At 42.4% G+C, this 22,983-nt stretch overlaps 1 protein-coding gene across 1 annotated transcript in view; it reads left to right on the plus strand.

Moving 5' to 3' along the window:
- Window positions 1-22,983, plus strand: part of lhfpl7 (LHFPL tetraspan subfamily member 7) — a gene marked incomplete at both ends in the record, with an annotated part of 389,596 nt that overhangs the window by 79,635 nt on the left and 286,978 nt on the right. The window lies entirely within an intron of this gene.

Below are 22,983 nucleotides of genomic sequence, written 5' to 3' on the forward strand. Positions count from 1 at the left end.
AAAGACACTATGGTAGTAAGTCATACTGGCCAGCAGTGTAACTAGTAAGAGTAGGTAAGAGATATGTACAGATATAGATATAGTATTAATATGTACAGTGATACAGGTATAAAGACACTATGGTAGTAAGTCATACTGGCCAGCAGTGTAACTAGTAAGAGTAGGTAAGAGATATGTACAGATATAGATATAGTATTAATATGTACAGTGATACAGGTATAAAGACACTATGGTAGTAAGTCATACTGGCCAGCAGTGTAACTAGTAAGAGTAGGTAAGAGATATGTACAGATTTAGATATAGTATTAATATGTACAGTGATACAGGTATAAAGACACTATGGTAGTAAGTCATTCTGACCAGCAGTGTAACTAGTAAGAGTAGGTAAGAGATATGTACAGATATATATATAATTATATACCAATGATGTAAACTACCCATAATTGATCAGTAGGGTTTAACCTGGAGGTTGGGCTTTAAACATCTAGCCCAGGGACTACAACTGAAAACTAGCAACCCTGCTAATGTTGGCATATTTACAGTTTTTAATTTGTATTCATTTATAAATGTATAACTGTTGATTGATATGCACTGTCCCTGATCAAATAAACGGAGTAAAAAATAAAAGCATAGCAGATAGATAGTGAGATAGATAGATAGGACACAATGTATTATCGTTATTATAGATCTGCTGTGCAGAAACAAAACACGACTCAGTCAGCTTCACCGAGTACATCCAACTGTTGAAACTGCCAACACAAACCCAAAAACAGTTTTAACCTATTGGTAAACAAACGTATTGTTGAAAATATACAATATGACTGCTGTTGTGACATTGTTGGATCTTATACTGTAGTTTACATTTGAGAAAAAACGAACTCAGTCACTCGGTAAACCCTTTTTCAAAATTTTAATTTTTTTTGCAATGTAAATGCTTCAATCTGGTGCACTTTGAGAGCTATATAAAGAATGACATCCTCAATGCATGTAGATTTATAATATTTTAACTTAAAACTAGGCTACTTTTGCGTATACAGTCATTAATATTATATTCCAAAAAAAATTATATTAGAAACGCGGGGTTTCGAACTCAGGTCGTCCGCTTGGTAGGAATGAGCACTAACCATTACACCACTGTGCCAGACAAAATATATCCATTATATATCCATCAATGGACAAGAGACCCGTGTTTCTAATTTTTTTTTTTTTTATTATTTATAAAATGAAATATGAGTTCTAAATGGCTAATTTCATGGTACCAAAGCACCTCAAAGGCGCTAAAAACAAGATTACAAACATCACAAAACAAACTGGTCAGACTACTGTTACTGTTAGAGACTGTGCTAGACAGCATAAGCGCGGCGCGATGTGAAAGGGGAAGTGAACTCCAGCGTCACGGCCAATCAGGCGAACCCGGAAACCGAAATCCGACTAAATCCGTTGCGGAAGTGATACACGCCGCCCGACCAATCACCAGGCTGTACTATTGAGACGTTGCAATCTCAGACAGGGTGCCGCTGCAGTCTGGAGGGAGGCTGGATGAATTATGAATGCCATGGCGAAAAAATTAAATATTGACCCCAAAAACTATTTACGCCATTGTTGGCGTTCAACGCATGGCGGGCAATAACGACTTATGCCGTTTATGGCGCACAATGTGTTAATTACAGAGCAAATAACACATATTTATTTAATCTTTCTTTGTCAACAGCCATAGTTCCTAGTACATGGAAAACGGCTCCTTTCTTTAATTAAAGAAAGGATGTTTTATTTTGGTGTCATACCATATTTGATGTTTTCTATCCATATGACATGTTATAGGCCTACACCTATTAAAATGTATCATTTCATTCATTTCATCATACTTTCTAACACAACAAGGGTTGGGGGTTCCATTCACAGTGTAGCTCAATGGCTAGAGCAAGACACTAACGCTGCCAGGGTTAGGGGCTCCATTCCATGTGTAGCTCAATGGGTAGAGCAAGGCACTAACACAGCAAAGGCTGGGGATTCAAGCCCAGACTTTTTGAGTTCTTCACTCAACTACAGCGTTATATGGTTCTTACATGGGCAAAGTTATAACATAGTACTTACTTACACAAAGTATTGAACTTGCTGATAAATACAATCTTCAATGTACATGTAGAATAAAGGAAATTAACATTACAGTGAGATTTAATCGATGACAGGTGTACAAAAGGGGAACTTTGTGCAGAAAGAGAAACAGAGGGGTGGGTGAAAGATATTCAGAGTGGGAGTAGTACTGGCTAGACAGGTTTTATGACAATCTGTCAGCTATAAGAATCCTTGCCAAGGATTGTTTATTCAGCACACCACCCAGCCATCAGGAAGTTATGGATGGTTTTCTCATCCAGTTTGGCATCTTGTCTGCCAACAACGCCTTTTCAGACTGAAACAATAAATTCTATCATATGTTGTAAAATATATAACAGAAAAGTGAAGAACTTAACTACCCTTCAAAACTTCAAAACACTAACATGTTTTACCATAAGACATCCGTTTAAAAAATAAAATAAAATACAAACATTTAAGAAAAAAAAATCTCCTCAGTCAATGAGACGGTAGAGTAAAATGCTACACACATTGAAGCATGCACAATGAGAGAAAGTAGAGTAAAACGCTACACACATGGAAGCATGCACAATGAGAGAAAGTAGAGTAAAACACTACACACATGGAAGCATGCACAATGAGAGAAAGTAGAGTAAAACGCTACACATATGGAAGCATGCACAATGAGAGAAAGTAGAGTAAAACACTACACACATGGAAGCATGCACAATGAGAGAAAGTAGAGTAAAACGCTACACACATGGAAGCATGCACAATGAGAGAAAGTAGAGTAAAACGCTACACACATGGAAGCATGCACAATGAGAGAGTAGAGTAAACGCTACTGTTGAATGTTGGCTATTGCGTATAGGCTAGACATCATAACACAGACTACACAGTATAGAAAGAATGAATAAAAACGCTGACAAACAGGATCCGTGTATCAAGGAAGCAACCATTTTATTTTGTGAAAGGTTGCTCTTGATATACACACTCAGCTGGTGTCTAATCAGTCCATCACTCAGCTGGTGTCAATGAGTCAATCATTCCCAGGGATGACGGGAGACCACACTCATGATTGTCAACACCCCCACTTGCTCTCTACTGACCAATCTAAGCTGGAGAAGGAAAATTTAAATAAAACAATTTAATAACAATCAGTAGCCTACACTTTTTGTAACACTTTTACATTCCATTAATCAAACAAACGAAGGCTGTCACTGATATGGTTCCTCTCCTGAGTGAAACAAGAACATAAATCATTAAATTTCATTATTTACAAACAGTCAGTTTTTCACTGGCATTCTCTTATAACAATTTGAAATAAAACAAGAAAACAAAAAATGTGACCGCTTGGTCACTACTCACACTGATGTGGTTTCTCTCCCAAACATAACTTTTGTGAACTTATTCAATTTGTCCTTAGTTACTGGTTTGGTAAACACATCAGCCACCATTTGATCTGTGGGACAGTATCGCAAACAGATCTGTCCATTTAGTACTGTAGATCTGACAAAATGGTACTTTATGTCTATGTGTTTGCATCTTTGTCTGCGGACTGGGTTCTTAGCTAATGCAATGGTTCCCTGATTGGGTGGTGCATACTTACATGCATCCATATGTGTCAGCAGTTGTACCAGGTGTAAACACTCTTGGGTGGTTGCAGCTAATTCCATGTACTCTGCTTCACATGTGGACAATGCCACCATCGGTTGCTTTTTGGTCTTCCATGAGACCAATGGACCAGTCTCATGTAGACTTACACAGTACCCTGTTGTGCTACGTCGGTCTGTGATATCTGCTGCCCAGTCCGCATCACTGTAAGCCTGTAACCTCAAATCAGAATTACACTTCTTGTAACACAACATTTTATCACTGGTGCCCTTTAAGAACCTCAATACATGCTTGACAGTGGCCCAATGTTCCTCAGTTGGTTTGTTAAAATACTGAGACAGTTTACTCACTATGAAACAAAGATCTGGCCTAGTACACATAGTAAGATAGATTAGGCTACAGACCACCTCTCTGTACCGGGTGACATCACTCATTAGTCCTGCCCCTTCAGTGTAATTGAGTGCCCGCTCACAAGGTGTTGATCTGGGTTTACAGTTCTGCATGTCAAACCTCTCTAGCATGTTCTTTACACACTGTTTCTGTGATATTGTCACACATCCATCACACTGTTCAAAGTCGATTCCTAGGAAGTGTGTCAATCTGCCCATATCTTTCATCTGAAATTTCTTTGCGAGCATCTCTTTTACAACATTCATTGCATTCTCATTACTGGCAGCAAGAACCGAATCATCAACCCATATAATCATGATTACCTTCTCATGTTCAGTTTCTCTTGTATATATATATATACACAGTGATCTGCAGGGTTTTGCACAAACTCATTCACAATTAGATAGTCATGTAACATGTTGTTCCAATTCCGGCCAGACTGTTTTAGACCATATAGTGACTTCTCTAGTTTACACTAGGGCTGTCCCCGACTAAGGATTTGGATAGTCGACTTTGATTGGCCGAAATTAGCCGATAGTCGACTATGAAAAAAAATAAGGATAATTTTTAATTTTTTATCATTCCATTTGGGCTGTGGGGGTGCTTAATGTCTGAAGGAGTTAACGGAAGGCTTCTTGTCCTCTGCAAAAGCATGCAATTGGTCCACTGATGGATACATCTTGATATTTGTCTAGTTTAGTGTGTTCATTAGATGGGTGAAAACCTCTTTCTGTGCCTCTGTGCCTGTTTTCTTAGGCAGTTAGCCTCTGGTATGCGTGCCATTATTAGCATTAGCCACGCTTCTAGGCCTCTTTTCTTTTGGAAAGAATGAACATTTTATTTTAAAATTTATATATATATTAGTGCTGTCAATCGATTAAAATATTTAATCGCGATTAATCACATGATTGTCCATAGTTAACTCGTGATTAATCGCAAATTAATCGCATTAAAAAAAGTGTATCTACATTAAACAGATCTTTTTCAAGTTCCAAGTTTTAATACTCTTATCAACATGAGTCAACAAATGCTTGCTTTATGCAGCCATTTAACACAAAAGGATGACCCTCATGCATTGCAAATTTGCATCAAATTCAAAACAGAGTGATGCACAAAATAACTTAAAAGAAAATAATAATTTAAAACAATGAAATAAATAATAGGGGAAAGAAAACGTTAGGAACTTGTTACATTCACCCACACAAGGGCTGAGTAATCACACACCCCCCCTCTCTCTCTCACACACACACACTCTCCCAGCTCTCTTTCTCTCTTGCCCCTTCCTCATCTCTCTCACCCCCCTCTCTCTATATCTCTCACACACACACACACGCACGCACGCACGCACGCACGCACGCACGCACGCACGCACGCACGCACGCACGCACGCACGCACGCACGCACGCACGCACGCACACACACACACACACACACACACACACACACACACACACACACACACACACACACACACACACACACACACACACACACACACACACACACACGCACACACACACACACACACACACATAGTATCAATGAGAGCATCAATAATACACCCGAGTGAAGTCTAGTAAAAAAATTTAAAGAAAATGTTTTTTTTCTTAAAAATAGTGGCGTTAATAGAATCGGGCGATAACGCGTTAATACCGTGTTAACTTTGACAGCCTTAATATATATATAATTATTATAATTTTTTTGTGCATTCGACTAAGAGGTTGGCAGTCGACTACGGCTCCTTTCGATCGATTAGTCGACTATTCGACTAATAGGGGTCAGCCCTAGTTTACACACCAATGTCTCTGTGCCAGATGTCTGTTCATAACCCTCTGGCTGTTCCATGTATATCTCATAATCTATCGGTGCATGTAGGTAGGCAGTTTTAACGTCCATCTGATGTCAAATCAAATTCACCTGTGCTGCTTTCTGCATCAACACTCTAACACTGGTCAGATCGGCTGTCGGAGAAAAAGTCTCTCCATAGTCAACACCCCTTCTCTGACTGTAGCCTTTAGCAACATATCGTGCCTTGTATTTTTCTGAACCATCTGCATTTTTCTTGATAGTATACACCCATCGACCCCCCACTGCAACTTTGCCCTGTGGCAATTTGGTCAAAGTAAATGTACAGTTCTCTCTCAGTGATTGCATTTCATCCTCCATGGCACTGACCCATTATTTTGATTTGGGTGACTTCACTGCATCACTGAAGGTTAAAGGTATGTTGCACAACATCTTGTAACAATAATCAACATTAACCTGTGTCTGGTCCTGACTTCCTACTTCATATACACTATCACCAAAATAATCAGGCTTCTTCCGGTCTCTGGAAGGATAGCGTGGAGTCTCCTGTTTGACCTCCTGTTCCTCTTTAGCCTGATCCTGGCTGTTCTCTGGCCTGATCACAGGAATCTGCTTTTGAGCAGTCTCTGGACTAGCATCTATTTGCTTGCTTGTGCTAGCCCCAAGTGGCCCACCAAAGTCCTCATCATCTATGGATATCTCAGTCTGTGTCTGCTGCTCACCTACTGTTTTTGGCATAAATCTGACCAGTCTGTGCTTCCTCACCTTTCCTCTGTCGGGATAGAAAACCAGGTAAGCTGGGCTCTTCTTGTCGTGCCCGACAAAGAAGCCCTTCTCACTCCTAGGGTCTAACTTTTTCTTGTGCTGTCTGTAGGCATAACACAGAGTTCCAAACGTCTGCATCCTAGATGGGACGTTTCCCTGTCAGCATCATGTAAGGTGTCTGTTTAGTGCGATTGTTAAAACATCTATTTCTTACTTGAGATGCAGTCTGTACTGCATAAGGCCATAATGCTTTTGGGAGCTTGCTCTCTAATAGCATGCATCTAGCCATGTCAAAAAGAGTCCTAAACTGGCGTTCTGCAGTACCATTCTGATGTGGCGAATATGGTGTTGACGTCTCGTGTCTTATACCATTTTTCCTCAGTAGCCCTTGGTACTCTTTTCCAGTGTATTATAATTATAATTTATAATTTAGGACCTGCTCAGAGGTCATCATTCGGCACGCATGCGATGCATGAATGCGATTCGTATCTGCGATTAACCCATCCCGTCATCCTTCCCCCCCAAGGGCAGCCGGGAGCAGACAGGCGTCAACGTGAGCCGCGCCAGGGGACCAATCCAAGTGCTCCTGTCCGTCTTCGTCAAGGACGCCACAGCGTTAGCGATCTATTGTTGTTGTGCATGTTTTTCCATTGGGTTTATCTTATCGGGGGGGGGACCCTTGCGAGCACGGGGAGAACATGCAAACTCCACACAGAAAGGCCTGGGAGATACCCCACCTGGGTAACTGGCATCATGGAAACCTGGTCCCCAAGCGGGAATCGAACCCTGGACCTTCTTGCTGTGAGGCGACAGTGTTAACCACTACACCACCGTGCCACATCTGTACTCTGTACAGATTCTGTATTCTTGTATTCTGTACCATTATCAGACCGGATGCGTCTGATCCTCCCATATGATGCGGTGTCAGCTATGAACTGCTCTGTTGCTTGCACAGTATCACTCTTATGCTTAAGATGATAGATAAACACAGTACTTGTGTAGTCGTCAGTAAACGTAAGTGTAAATCTATGCCCATCTATGGACACTGGGTCAATAGGACCCGCTAGGTCTGTGTGCACCAACTCTAGAGTCTTTTTGGCTCTCACATCAGGCTTCCTGTTGAAGCTCTGTTCAAACTTTCCCTGAGTGCACACTTCACAGTTCAGGTTAGACTTGTCAATTTTTCCCTTAATGGTCATGCCATCAACAACATTCTGGAGTTTCTCAACATCAGCATAATTGCAGTGTCCTAGAATTTCATGCCATGTCTGTATATAGAAGAAGATGGCGCCGCTACGACCGGCTGCCTGTCTGTGCGCTCCGTCGAGACTGTGCATACTTTTGTTAATATTTATAGTTTTAAGAGTTTTGTCTGTACCAACAGTAGGTGCATTTAATGTGTATGACCGTCAGTCACTTATAGACATTGGATTACGGGAAACTTACCGACTGGATTACTCTCTGGATCAGCTCTCTGAACCGCAACAATGGCCCGTTGAGATCTTGAGGACATCAGGACCGGATCTCGCCCCCAGGGACAAAGGACCCAGACGGCGAGGAAAGAGAGCTGGAGTCCGTAACAGGCTGAGAACCAGGCGGCACAGGACACCACTACCCAGTATATTGCTAGCCAATGTACAATCAATAGACAATAAACTAGACGACATCCGAGCAAGGATTCAATTCCAGAGAGACGTTAGGGACTGTAACGTTCTCTGCTTCATCGAGACGTGGCTGGCGCCAGAAGTCCCAGACCACGCCATCCAACCGGCCGATCATTTCTTCATTCACCGCAAGGATAGAACAGCAGAATCCGGTAAACAACGTGGAGGAGGTATTGCCTTCATGTTGAACAAAAATTGGAGTGACCCAACTAACGTGAAGGAATTATCCAACCACTGCTCCCCAGAACTGGAATATATAACCATCAAGTGTCGTCCTTTCTTCCTCCCGAGGGAGTTAACGGCGATCGTCCTGGTCGGAGTGTATATTCCACCGCAAGCCAGCAACAAGGTTGCGCTCTCCAGACTACACGACGAGGTAAATAGAATCCAAGAGGCGAATGTTAACGCCGCCATTTTAGTTCTGGGAGATTTCAATAGCGCCAATCTGAGAAAGGTATTGCCCGACTTCTATCAGCATGTGACTTGCAACACCAGAGGCGGTAACATCCTAGATCACTGTTACACGCAATTTAAAGGTGGCTACAAGGCTCATTCTGATAGTGGCTTCGGTAAGTCAGATCACGCATCAATTTTTCTTACACCGAAGTACAGACAGAGAATTAAAAGTACTCCCGTAGTCTCGCGAGAGGTGCAGAAATGGGATGTGACGTCAGAGGATACGATCCGGTCAGTGTTTCACAACACAGACTGGAATGTGTTCCGCGACACAGATAACATTAATGCCTACATGGAGACAGTGCTGGACTATGTTTGTACTAGGGTGAAAGAAACAATCCCCACTACCAAAATGAAAGTTTACCCAAATCAAAAACCCTGGGTAGACAAATCCGTCCGTGAAGCTCTGAGAGAGCGCACCAAAGCATACAACGACGGCCTAGAGGCAGGCAACATGAATGACCACAAGGTGGCGCGATACAACGTAAGGAGGACTGTGTCAGAGGCCAAACGACGCTACAGGGATAAAATTGAACTCCAGTTTGAACAAGCTGACTCTAGAGCTATGTGGCAGGGGCTCAAAACGATGACAGACTACAAAGGCGCCTCCCTCAAACTGAACAGTGACATCTCCTTAGCAAATGACCTCAATACCTTCTATGCGAGGTTTGATGCTGGTAATAACAACACCAGCTCACAAGCCTCGGCAATGGGGGGGGGGGGTCGGCTGCTGATGGAGGCGCAGTGTTCAGGGTAACAGAGCATGAGGTGAGGCGGACCTTTAAAAAAGTGAATATCAGGAAGGCAGCAGGTCCAGACGGCATCCCCGGCCGCGTCCTAAAAGTCTGTGCCGACCAACTGGCCCCAGTATTCACTGACATATTTAACCTGTCCTTAGAACAGGCTGTCATCCCCACCTGCCTGAAGAAGTCCACTATTATCCCTGTACCCAAAAAATCCAAGCCTGCTTGCCTCAACGACTACCGCCCTGTAGCTCTCACCTCCATAGCCATGAAGTGCTTCGAGAAGCTAGTAAAGGGCTACATCTGCTCCTCCCTCCCCATCAACATGGACCCCCTGCAATTTGCATACCGCCCCAACAGGTCCACGGAGGACGCCATATCCCATGTGCTGCACACAGCAGCATCACACCTGGACAAGAGGCAGGGGAACTATGTGAGAATGCTATTCATCGACTACAGCTCGGCATTCAATACCATAGTCCCCTCCATACTCATAGCCAAGCTCAGGGACCTGGGCTTGGGCTATGACCTCTGCCAGTGGGTCTTGGACTTCCTGACTGGCAGACCCCAGGTGGTGAGAGCAGGCAACTGCACCTCCTCATCCATCACCCTCAACATAGGGGCCCCCCAGGGCTGTGTTCTGAGTCCCCTCCTCTACTCCCTGTACACACACGACTGTGTGGCTCAGCGGAGTAGCAATACAATCGTCAAATTTGCTGACGACACAGTGGTGGTGGGCCTGATCTCTGCCAACGACGAGAGGGCCTACCTGGAAGAGGTCAAGGTCCTGGCGGGATGGTGCCAGGAAAACAGCCTCTCCCTGAACGTCAGCAAAACAAAGGAGATGATTGTGGACTTCAGGAGGTCGGGGGTCAAGGACTACAGCCCCCTCAGCATCGACGGGGCACCGGTTGAGAGAGTCAACAGCTTTAAGTACCTCGGAGCCTACATATCCGAGGACTTGACATGGACCACACACATTAACAGTGTTGTGAAGAAGGCACGACAACGCCTCTACTTCCTCAGGCGCCTAAGGAAGTTCCAAGTCAGCCAGAAGATCCTTAAGAACTTCTACTCATGTACAATAGAGAGCATCTTGACCGGCAACATCACCTCCTGGTTTGGGAATAGCACTGCACAAGACCAAAGCAGACTACAAAGAGTGACACGTTCAGCCGAACGCACAATTGGAGGGGGGCTCCCCACCCTCCAGAACATTTACTACAAGCGTTGCAAGGGCAAGGCTAAGAGAATCATTAAAGACTCCAGTCACCCGAACAACTGCCTCTTTGAACTGCTGCGGTCAGGCAAGCGATACAGGAGTCTCAAGGCGAGCACAGAAAGACTCAGAAGAAGCTTCTATCCCCAGGCCATCAGGCTGCTAAACGAACAATGAATGAACACTACACAACAACAACCACCAAACGCACATAGCACACACATCCACACGCACACACTCACTTTAAACAAACACACTGTAGCACCCACTCCACACACTTATAGCACACACCCACTTTAAACAAACACACTGTAGAACCCACTCCCCACACTTTATATTTATGGATGAAGGATTGCACTACAACTCGTACACCTTACTGTAAATTGTACCTAAAATTGTACCTCATCCCATTTCTGCTTTGCACTAGATAGTACTGTACATTAGTACACTGCATAGTATTGTGTATTGTATATTATATGGTAACTCAGAACATTGTACATATGTCTATACCGAACACTGTGACCTCATTTTCTTCTTCTAAATTCATGCTATATTATGTTATTATGTTATTTGATACTATCTTGTCTAGCACAGTCTCTGGAGCGTAACAGTAAGAAGCATTTTGTATGAAAGTATTCTGTACTTCTGTATGACAACTATTAAAGAACTTGAACTTGAACTTGAACTATATCAAAACAGCCCTTACTCTGATCACATTGGTCATTCACTATGGGCAAATAATATAGCCTATTATGCTCATGGATGTGAAATTCAGTACTGTCTCTGTGCTGTAGGACGTCTTCTCCTTGTCTGAAGATCACAGTGGCTCCAGTGTCAGTGGTGGCTGCTCTCACAGAGAAGATGTCCTGCGGGAATGAGGGGATGTACAGCGCCCCTCTCAGTGTTGTAGTCAGTCACCTCCCTCTGCTGTCCATCAAGCACACCTCCGCATCCCCTCAGCGCTCTGCGACCCCGTTGCTCCTCGTGCCGTCAGCCAACTCCACGCAGTGCGACTCGGCCTGGAATCCGTCATCGAACACTTTGAACTTGGCCAGGTCGGTGATTATAGGCGCAGTCGCACCGGTGTCTACCATCAGACCCCTCGTCTTAAAGGGGAACTATCTTATAAATGGCCTTTTTCAGTGTTTAGCATTGTTTCCTAGCTATGTGGACTTATATTAATATGATCTATGTCTCCAATTCTCATATTGGCGCATTCTTCCAATTCTTCTCTCACAATATTCACCCTCACTGAACTGAGTCATCTGAAAATGTGCATATCTGTGATGTCAGAGATTTCTCAGCTGCATAATAATGTGGCAGTTGGTGTGGCAGTTCGCACCAGGCCACACAGTGGTTAGAGCCCAGCCTCAAAACGGCTTAAGATCTTTGAGGTAGAAAAATGCTGTTTTTGAGTACTTGATTAGAAATACAAAACAATGAATTTTTTGAAAAAAAACTTACAGAGGTGTTCCATAGACTCACAGGAATTGTGTAAAAGTGCCCAAATAGTGAAAGAAATAGTAAAATAGTTCCCCTTTAACACTTTGAGTGCCACGCCCGAGAATATTCGGGTTTACGCCCCGACCGTTGAGTGCCACGCCAGAGAATATTCAGGTTATTTTTTTTATTAGCGATCTGAAATCATATTGCATCACGCGAGCCTACCGTTGGAGATCCAGGGACCGCCGGCGATCAGATGTGAAAAAAGCACCCCCTATCGTCTCCCAGATGGTAAATCACCCTTTTGGAATGGACTCAATGAAAGTGAATGGGAGAACGGATTTCTGACTCCACATTTTACTTCTCACTGATGCAGCCGGGGTTACCAGAGTTCATTCTGGAGCCTCTGAGCAGCGGGGAATCATGTGTTCTACTGTATACACGTTGGATCAATACACTTATCGATTTTTTCGAAAGGTGATCAGGAATTGGAATATACCATTTGGATACCATCTGATGTCAGGTAAGGAATCTATGTTATCAGTGTTAGGATAATCAGACTCGTTTTCACGGAGATATAAGCGTTTCCACTATATGTGATATAGCTGTTTTGACTGTAAAAGCCATGAGGAAATAAAAGCAGCGACTATCAGCGCACGGCACGAGCGTGCGTGCGCACACATATACTATCGATCATCTAGCGTTTATTTGAAAACGATTCATAAATAGACCGACAAATGATAACGTTCTGGAATATTCCAGTAAAAGGCGATTATCATAGAATGGGTTGTTTTTCCCCGGAAAACGTGTGATTTTCAAAATGCTATCAAACGGAAATGAAGCGATAAAAATACAATCTGCCTTGCCAATGTTGACTGAAAAATTATTCTTTGATAAGCGATGGGCAGATTAGACACATAGCCATAATTGAAAACATAGATTAGGCGATATTAACGTTAACATTGGGAGTGGATGGTGGCATCAAGGGGGTAAAAAGGAAAACCCGTCGTGGCACTCAAAGTGTTAACACCGCGTCCTGGCTCGCCTTCCCTCACCAGAAACGCATATGTGTTGTCATGACAACTCACTTGCACAGAGACGCCTCGCGCATCGTTCTGCTCCGGTCTCCGTCTGCAGGTCGCCCCTTGATGTGTGGAGCTTCTACAGTGGTGACACCACAGCTTGCGTCGACAGGTCCTTCTCATATGTCCACTTTGGCCACTTCTGTAGCATATAATGTCTGTACACTGTGCGCTCTGAATGCGTGCGCTTTGGGCATTCTGTGCACCCCGGTCAGACAGGGCTTGGGCTCGCATAACATTGTCATCCGACGCAGTAACGCGCATTTTTTCAGTGTCCTCAAAACTCCTGAGCTTCGTCTTAAACTCAGAAAACAGTATAGTCTCATCACTCTGTGTGACATGTATCGCAAAGGGTTTAAATGTCTCGGGCAGTCCTTTTAATACCATAGCCACGAGTATCACTCAAAGTCTCATCTGCGGTTCTCAGTGCAGTTATTGCCCTTTCTGCCCGAATAATATAGTCTGTCACTGTTTCACTGCTAGACTTTTGCAGTGTAGTCAGCTCTGTATAGAGACTGATAATCCTCGGCTTCCCTGAGCCCGCATAATAATTGCGCAATATTTCTATGGCTTTCTGTCCATCATCAGACGCTTCTCGCATTACCAGCGATAAACTCTTATCGTCCAGAAACTGGATGAGCTCTGCGTATATCAATGCGTTTTTCTCATCATCTTCTCTCAACTCGTCAGCAGACGCCATTAAAGGAAGCTCCGTTTCGAGAGTGTCTTTTAGCCTCTGTAGCCGGAGATGTCCCATGAACTTAGTTTCCCACAGTTCATACCTTTGTTCATCTCCGTCAAACGCTAGACGAGACCAACGTGAACTCCTTTCCGATTGTCTGGTTGTCATGATTCTAGTGCCCTGGGCCCATAACCTGTTGAATGTCGGTTATTGCGTATTGGCTAGACATCATAACACAGACTACACAGTATATAGAAAGAATGAATAAAAACGCTGACAAACAGGATCCGTGTATCAAGGAAGCAACCATTTTATTTTGTGGAAGGTTGCTCTTGATATACACACTCAGCTGGTGTCTAATCAGTCCATCACTCAGCTGGTGTCAATGAGTCAATCATTCCCAGGGATGACGGGAGAGCACACTCATGATTGTCAACAGCTACACATATGGAAGCATGCACAATGAGAGAGTAGAGCAGGGGTCGCCAATTAGATTTGCCCACGGGCCAAATTTTCCCCAAGCCATTGTGTGGCGGGCCAATGATAAGTGAACATTTTTTAACTGTAAAAAAAAAACGACATATACATGTTTGCACTGTCTTTTTTCTATTATAAAGTGCCTCTCAGACAGTGCATTACACATGAACAGATCAGTAATTTGATTTTAATGCAGGTGCTCGCATTATAAATCGAGATCAGTAGGGTGCATTTGATTTTAAGCACCACAGCGGGTGTATTATACATCGAATGTATTATTATTATTATTATTAAAACACAACACTCACCGGCATAATGCAGGCAGCCCTGCCCTGGACTTGATATTGTTTCTGCTTCGGTCCTCCAAAATCCATGTTAATAACATGTTAAATGTCCACTCGCGTTGAATGCCCACCCAACTTGAACACAGTTGCTTGCTCGTGTTGCCATGTCAACAAGCGAGAGTCACCGGTTGCTTATTGCAAGAGTTACCTGTTGCGATAAACCCGTATTTTAAGAATGACACCTGTTTATTAAAATAAGCTTTATAGGTCGTAAGCTCCTCTTCTGGCTCATCATATTTCCCCGTTGCATTGCAAAGAAGTTATTCAAAGACGTTTGTTTTGTTTTTGCAAACGTTCGCTCGCCTCGCCGGCATGCCAAACGCGGAAGTGAAAGTGAAATTCCATTGGTTCTCCCAGTCCATGTGACCATTTCTAGCATTTCAATTGGCTATAGTGACAGCCATAGATATGACGAATAGATAGATACAGCTTCAAAAGACACTCTGGCGTCACAACGAGTGAATATTTCCTGCGCGTAAAAATTTTAACTGTAAAAAAAAAACGACATATACATGTTTGCACTGTCTTTTTTCTATTATAAAGTGCCTCTCAGACAGTGCATTACACATGAACAGATCAGTAATTTGATTTTAATGCAGGTGCTCGCATTATAAATCGAGATCAGTAGGGTGCATTTGATTTTAAGCACCACAGCGGGTGTATTATACATCGAATGTATTATTATTATTATTAAAACACAACACTCACCGGCATAATGCAGGCAGCCCTGCCCTGGACTTGATATTGTTTCTGCTTCGGTCCTCCAAAATCCATGTTAATAACATGTTAAATGTCCACTCGCGTTGAATGCCCACCCAACTTGAACACACTACAGTTGCTTGCTCGTGTTGCCATGTCAACAAGCGAGAGTCACCGGTTGCTTATTGCAAGAGTTACCTGTTGCGATAAACCTGTATTTTAAGAATGACACCTGTTTATTAAAATAAGCTTTATAGGTCGTAAGCTCCTCTTCTGGCTCATCATATTTCCCCGTTGCATTGCAAAGAAGTTATTCAAAGACGTTTGTTTTGTTTTTGCAAACGTTCGCTCGCCTCGCCGGCATGCCAAACGCGGAAGTGAAAGTGAAATTCCATTGGTTCTCCCAGTCCATGTGACCATTTCTAGCATTTCAATTGGCTATAGTGACAGCCATAGATATGATGAATAGATAGATACAGCTTCAAAAGACACTCTGGCGTCACAACGAGTGAATATTTCCTGCGCGTAAAATAAACATCATATTCTCAAAATAACCTGACGGGCCAGAAATTATTGCTGGCGGGCCCATTTCGGCCCGCGGGCCGCCTATTGCCGATCCCAGGAGTAGAGTAAACGCTACACGTTTACCTCAGGGATGTGTTGGACTGTGGAGAAGACTGTTAAAACTTTTGGTCTCGTCAGAGGTATTGATATTATCCTGTGGTTTAACAATTGTGTATTAACAATTGAGAAACTATTAGTGTGGCTAGCTTATTTGTCTAAGAGACTTCAGTGTGTGAATACTGGGAAAGCCCAATCAGATGCCTTACCCATTACAAAAAGCGTCCTGCAGGGATAAATTCTGGGTCCTGTCTTATTTACCATTTATATGAATGTTATTGTCTAATTTTTTAGTGGATTGAGTGGATGTCAACTTCTTCTTTATGTGGATGACAATACTGTCTATTCATGTATTGCTGACTCTGTACAACTAGTCATCGAGAATCTGCAACTCTCGTTTAATGCTCTGCAAGATGTACTCAATACAAGCAAAACAAAATTCATGAAGTTCTCTAGGGCTAGAGTTTCAAGTTTCAAGTTCAAGTTTCCTTAATAGTTGTCATACAGAAGTACAAAATACTTTCATACAAAATGCTTCTTACTGTTACGCTCCAGAGACTGTGCTAGACAAGATAAGTATCAAATAACATAGTATAGCATGTAAATTAGAAATAGAAAATGAGGTCACAGTGTTCAGTATAGACATATGTACAATGTTCGATGCAGAATAGACGTAACTGAGTTACCATATAATATACAATACTATGCAGTGTACTAATATACAATACTATATAGTGCAAAGCAGAAATGGGATGAGGTACAATTTAGGTACAATTTACAGTAAGGTGTACGAGTTGTAGTGCAATGCTTTATCAATAAATATAAAGTGTGGGGAGTGGGTGCTACAGTGTGTTTGTTTAAAGTGAGTGTGTGCTATAAAGTGTGGGGAGTGGGTGCTACAGTGTGTTTGTTTAAAGTGAGTGTGTGCGTGTGGATGTGTGTGCTATGTGCGTTTGATGGTTGTGTAGTGTTCATTGTTCGTTGAGCAGCCTGATGGCCTGGGGATAGAAGCTTCTTCTGAGTCTTTCTGTGCTCGCCTTGAGACTCCGGTATCGCTTGCCTGACCGCAGCAGTTCAAAGAGGCAGTTGTTCGGGTGACTGGAGTCCTTAATGATTCTCTTAGCCTTGCCCCTGCACCGCTTGTTGTAAATGTTCTGGAGGGTGGGGAGCCCCCCTCCAATTGTGCGTTCGGCTGAACGTGTCACTCTTTGTAGTCTGCTTCGGTCTTGTGCAGTGCTATTCCCAAACCAGGAGGTGATGTTGCCAGTCAGGATGCTCTCTATTGTACATGAGTAGAAGTTCTTAAGGATCTTCTGACTGACTTGGAACTTCCTTAGGCGCCTGAGGAAGTAGAGGCGTTGTCGTGCCTTCTTCACAACACTGTCAATGTGTGTGGTCCATGTCAAGTCCTCGGATATGTAGGCTCCGAGGTACTTAAAGCTGTTCACTCTCTCAACCGGTGCCCCGTCGATGCTGAGGGGGCTGTAGTCCTTGACCCCCGACCCCCTGAAGTCCACAATCATCTCCTTTGTTTTGCTGACGTTCAGGGAGAGGCTGTTTTCCTGGCACCATCCCGCCAGGACCTTGACCTCTTCCAGGTAGGCCCTCTCGTCGTTTGCAGAGATCAGGCCCACCACCACTGTGTCGTCAGCAAATTTGATGATTGTGTTGCTACTCCGCTGAGCCACACAGTCGTGTGTGTACAGGGAGTAGAGGAGGGGACTCAGAACACAGCCCTGGGGGGCCCCTATGTTGAGGGTGATGGATGAGGAGGTGCAGTTGCCTGCTCTCACCACCTGGGGTCTGCCCGTCAGGAAGTCCAAGACCCACTGGCAGAGGTCATAGTTCAAGCCCAGGTCCCTGAGCTTGGCTATGAGTTTGGAGGGGACTATGGTATTGAACTAGAGATATTGTTTCCAATGATTTGTATATATTGACTGTGAATGGTTCTGACATTGAAAGAGTTACAGAATAGAAATATCTTGGCATCTGGCAATCTTGCGAGTAAATTGCTGCAATAAAATAAAATAAAATTGCTTCTTATACAGAAACAGAACCAGCGTCCCAATGATTAGCAGAAAGAGGGTTGTTGAAGCAGTTCATCTATCTGTCTTGGATTATGGAAATGTAATTTATAGAAATACTGCTCCTTCCAACCTTTAGACATGGTTTATTAATGGTGATACATATTGTACTCACCAATGCATGTTGTATGATAAAGTGGGTTGGTCTTCTCTAGCAGATAGGCAAAATAAACATTGGTATCTGTTCATCTTTAACTCAATCAGTGCCAGAGGGCGCTGTGTAATGTGTGGTTAAAAGGACAGCGTTCTAAAGTATAGGAATACGTGGCAGTGTTTGCAGGGCTATAACTATATTATATATTATAGCTATGGATACAATACTATTGTCCATTTGACATCGAGTATCTATCATTCAATATGTGAAAAAGAAATAATCTTTTCATCCATACATTCCCGTGTTATACCGTGGTGAATATAAGTATGGTTTTAGGGTAATTCATGGAAGGCTGGTAATAGCCCCCAACGTGTATTATACTAAATGCATTGGCGTTCCGTCCCTACACAGGCTACAATAAAAAAATCAAACGCACATAATTTTTTGATGCTTTGATCGTCACCAACGGAATACGTTATGGACTAGTGTTACACACATACGCTCGGATCGCAATGAAGGCATGCTTTGATCAACGCAAGATTGATAGCATATAACCCTTACCTTGACTAGGATGTGCCCCAAAAAGAATATTCCAATTATCTGATCGCGAGTCCCAGTATTGGTGTCGATCATGTTGCCAACATAATCCGCCATACATCATCCATCTGGAGCATTTGATGCTCCTCAAGCCGATCGGGACAACCGCTCCCCTTGCCCAACATGGAAAAGTCCGCCCGGACCTATATAATCGACGCACAGCCCAAGACACAGAGTTTCAAAGGGTGCTCGATACCGCCACCTGGTAGGATGCAGCCGGTATTGCACTATTGCACTTTTGGGATCTCAGACTCATTCCCTATGATAACACCAGGCTCTCTGGATGGATAATGAATGGAAATATCGAATAAAAGAAATAACAATGAAAACCCGACTTTTCTCAGGTTTGGTGCTCAAGCGTCGGCGAGTTAACCCGACTTATCTCAGGTCTGGCCCTGAATGAGTTAAGGCCATTGCTGGGAAGTTATCACCTTACGCTGACTGATGGCTGAAGCTTAAGGCCCCCAGAGTACAGACTGAACTTGGAAAGTCAGCCTTTTGTTTTAATGCCCCAGCTTCTTGGAATGATCTTCAACTCACGCTAAAAATCAATACCTTACTGTCTTCTAGAGACAATTTAAAAACATGATTACAAATCTCCCTGCTTCAGTCTGTGACTGAATGTTCATCTTTCTTTGTGTTTTTGTCCTATTAATTCAATCAAAATGTAAAATGTCCTCATTTTTACTTTGTGTTTTCTATCTTTAATATGCCTGTAATCTCAACACCATTATAAATTAGGGAAACCTCAACTGGCCTTTTTTTCTTTAGAATTAACCCTATGTCACATTAGATTAGGAAACATGTACAAAGTAGTAAGTACAACATGTACAAAGTACAACATGTACAAAGCCTTCTACTAATCTATCAGAGGGACACAGGGACACCATTCACAATAAAATAAATGGATGCATACAAGTTTTTACAGTGCTAGGATCATACCTGTACCTGTACCAATACGGGGAGAAATGGTTTTCTTCAGTCTTGTATAAAGTACTTGAAATTGATACTTGAGTAAAAGTACAAGTATTTTACCAGAAATGAAAAAGTCTATTTACTATACTTAAGTATCAAAAGTCATTTTCTGAAGTTTTGTTGCTGGTGAAATGTACTTATTAAGTATTGGAAGTAAAAAGTTAAAAAGAAAAGAAAAAGTGAGCAGTTAGAATTTTGATAATTAACTTTATTATGGCTTCCTTACAGTAAAGCATAATATTCATCCCACATCTTATTAAACATCAAATTCAATGAGTAATGAGTAAATGAGTAAAAAAAATATGCTTAGGGGAAATGTATCAGAGTAAAAGTATACATTTTATTTTGGAAATGTAGTGGAGTAAAAGTGAAAGTTGCCAAAAATATAAATAATGAAGTAAAGTACAGATATGTGAGAAGTACAGTAATAAAGTATTTGTACTTTGTTACATTACAACACTGGGTTTCTTGTTGCAAAGCAGACTGCAGCGGCATATCACAAGTGAAGTGTTTGTCTAGACCAGCAGTTCTCAAAGTTTTCAGGCCGCAACCCCCGAAATAACGGTGTCAGAGAGCTGCGACCCCCACTATTATAGGAGGTTAAAAAAAAGAAAGATTTAAAATATTTATATATATATATATATATATATATATATTTTTTTTTTTTATTAAATGGAAATGTATGGTTGAAACATGCAAACGTTCAAACGCACACACACTAATAAGCATTGGAGGCTTTTAACCAGGGCCGGACTGGGGAAATCATTCAGGCCAGGAAATATAGTGCGAAATATAGCCCCAGTCAGGCCACTTTTTAAGCGGGGGGTCTGGGGGCCCCTCACCAGGAATTTTTTTGTTACAAAGACTTCATTTCCTGCATTCTGGTGCCGGAATTTTTTTATTTGTACCCTTTAAATGGCAGTGTTTGTGATGGCATCACAAATTATTGTTAAAAACAGGCTAGCATATATGATTAGCAACAACACTGATTTTGATGGATCTTTAGTTTTTTTTTAATGTCAGATTGAAAATAATACAATCTTTTATTCAACTTTTATTCAACCTTCAAATGCCAGTGTGTGTGTGATGGCATATATTTTCAATATATCAAATGCAAAGTAGATTTTTCTGGGGGGGATTATTACAGGCTAGCATGTGTAGCAACAACACTGATTTTGATGGATTTTTAGTTTTTTTTAAGGGTCCCGCATCCACCAATCACATGCGGCTCCCTTTGTGTGTGTGTGTGTGTGTGTGTGTGTGTGTGTGTGTGTGTGTGTGTGTGTGTGTGTGTGAGCAAGAGAGAGAGAGAGAGATAGTTCTCCAACTTGTGTGAGTTGCAGTGATCTCCTGGTTGTTCCACACCTAGGTTATCTAACTATTGCGCCGCTGCAACTACAGTAGAAACACTGGCCTGGCCGCGTGTTGCTTCTTCCCAATCCAACAGTGCATAAATGCGGAAGCATTCGTCACCGCACGCCACTACGGTAAAGCGCCTTTCTTTTCAGGCCCGCTTAGACAAATGCTATGGCATTTCCGCGTACATTGCAACGAATCACTTGAAACCTCGGCTGGCTGTCTATTGCCATTCTCTAAGTCAAACTCTAACCTTAACCAGCTCCTTAACAGCGCCTAAACTTAACCCTTCTAACCTTAAGCAACTCCGAAACAATGCCTAACCTTAACCAACTCCGAAACAATGCCTAAACTTAACCGGCGAAATGAACGCACGTTAAAAAATATTGCCATTATCTAAGTCAAACTCTAACCTTAACCAGCTCCTTAACAGCGCCTAAACTTAACCCTTCTAACCTTAAGCAACTCCGAAACAATGCCTAACCTTAACCAACTCCGAAACAATGCCTAAACTTAACCGGCGAAATGAAACGGCGAAAGAATGCCGAATGCACGTTAAAAAATAAAAAATAAAAATAAATTGAAGGGAATCGAACTCGCCAGCAACGAGCCATAGGATCCACAGCCATGCAGTCTTGCCAATTAAGCTATTTCTGGATACTGAATAAGGGGGCGGTTACTGGGATATAATGAGCTCCGCTCGTGTCGAACCAAGGCGGGATCTCATGCGCATGCGCGGGCACCTCGCGAGCACGCCGGCGCACGCACGCACCTGAGCGAGCACGCCGCCGCCGGTGCACGCACCTGGGCGCTGGGCGAAGGAAAATGAAAGGCGCATTACCGCACGCCACTACGGTACCTGCGGTGACGAATGCGGAAGCATTTTTGCACTGTTGGATTGGGAAGAAGCAACAGGCGGCCTGGCCTGCTTCTAAGTTCAGTGGCCTGACTTTATTTTATTAGATTTTTTTGGAAATCATCTGGCGACCCCCCCGCAGCGGCTCGCTACCCCCACTTTGGGAACCACTGGTCTAGACTAGAGTGAGAGTGAGTCCATTCATATCACAAGTGAAGTGTTTGTCTAGAGAGTGAGAGTGATTTAGAGTTCAGAGAGGCAGACGCTGGGGTGGAGGTTCTGTTGAGATATTTAGATTAGATAGATAGATAGATATAGATAGATAGATAGATAGATAGATAGATAGATAGATAGATAGATAGATAGATAGATAGATAGATAGATAGATAGATAGATAGATAGATAGATAGATAGATAGATAGATAGATAGATAGATAGATATATTGGTTCTGCTGAGATATTTAGATTAGATAGATAGATAGATAGATAGATAGATAGATAGATAGATAGATAGATAGATAGATAGATAGATAGATAGATAGATAGATAGATAGATAGATATATTGGTTCTGCTGAGATATTTAGATTAGATAGATAGATAGATAGATAGATAGATAGATAGATAGATAGATAGATAGATAGATAGATAGATAGATAGATAGATAGATAGATAGATAGATAGATAGATATATAGATATAGATAGATATAGATAGATAGATAGATAGATAGATAGATAGATAGATAGATAGATAGATAGATAGATAGATAGATAGATAGATAGATAGATAGATAGATAGATAGATAGATAGATAGATAGATAGATAGATACCAAAGGGTTAACCCTTTCACTGCGACAATACAGAAGGTTAACCCCTTCCACACGACAAAGGGTTAACTCTTTCACAACCACACTACTAAAGGGTTAACCCGTTCACTGCGACA

This window comes from Notolepis coatsorum (assembly GCF_963971535.1).
Source record: "Notolepis coatsorum genome assembly, chromosome: 8".
Taxonomy (NCBI): domain Eukaryota; kingdom Metazoa; phylum Chordata; class Actinopteri; order Aulopiformes; family Paralepididae; genus Notolepis; species Notolepis coatsorum.